The sequence below is a fragment of the Penaeus monodon genome, chromosome 31, assembly GCF_015228065.2.
Source record: "Penaeus monodon isolate SGIC_2016 chromosome 31, NSTDA_Pmon_1, whole genome shotgun sequence".
Lineage (NCBI taxonomy): Eukaryota > Metazoa > Arthropoda > Malacostraca > Decapoda > Penaeidae > Penaeus > Penaeus monodon.
In genome coordinates, this window is record NC_051416.1 from 18,680,713 (window position 1) to 18,681,480 (window position 768).

Here is a 768-nt window from a genome sequence, read left to right on the forward strand (position 1 = left end):
CACACACACAATTTTAAAAATACAATTCATGCAAAATCTACATCTACAAATGCTCCAAATTTGTATCTACAAAGTCTGCAGATTCTGTAGCTACAAATTTCCGCGTCTGTAAACCCCACACTACAAACTGGTCCGTCTACATATTCTAATAATTTCTGTCCACAAACTTTTACACCCTCTCTTTTCTTCGTCAACATTTTTATTAATATGACTATGTGCAAAAATTTTGGGACATTAGTTTCATTTGTGGTGTTATTTAGCTTCAAATCGTCGTTATACAGGTTGTTATTGCTTGCTTAAGAGTTTCACGTAAATTATTCTCCAATTAACGAGGCGTAGATCTATTTGAAAAAAATTGGTGACAAGTGACTGATTGCGACATACTCGAATAGTATCTCAGTTAATCATCATCGCCAAACCTGTCAATTCCCCACATAATTATCATCATTTTCGCCCTTTCATCAGTCATCCCCAAAACATCTTCCCCTCAAATGGGCTTTTATTTTATTTGCCAGATAAATTTACTTTGGGGCCGAAGAGATATTAGCTCTGATTTGCAATGTATTTATTCTAAATCGCGAAGAAAAAGCAACGTAAAAGCGAAACAGCGTGTTATTGGAATGACGAATAAGGCTTCGGTTGCCAAGGAAGGCCAGTTTCGTGAGCAGCCGGAAGGCACATGGGATCAGCATGACAAAAACAATAGTGGTGATTCCCACAGACACCCGCCCCCTTGTGTGGCATCTAGCTCTCTAAAATCTCTCTAAC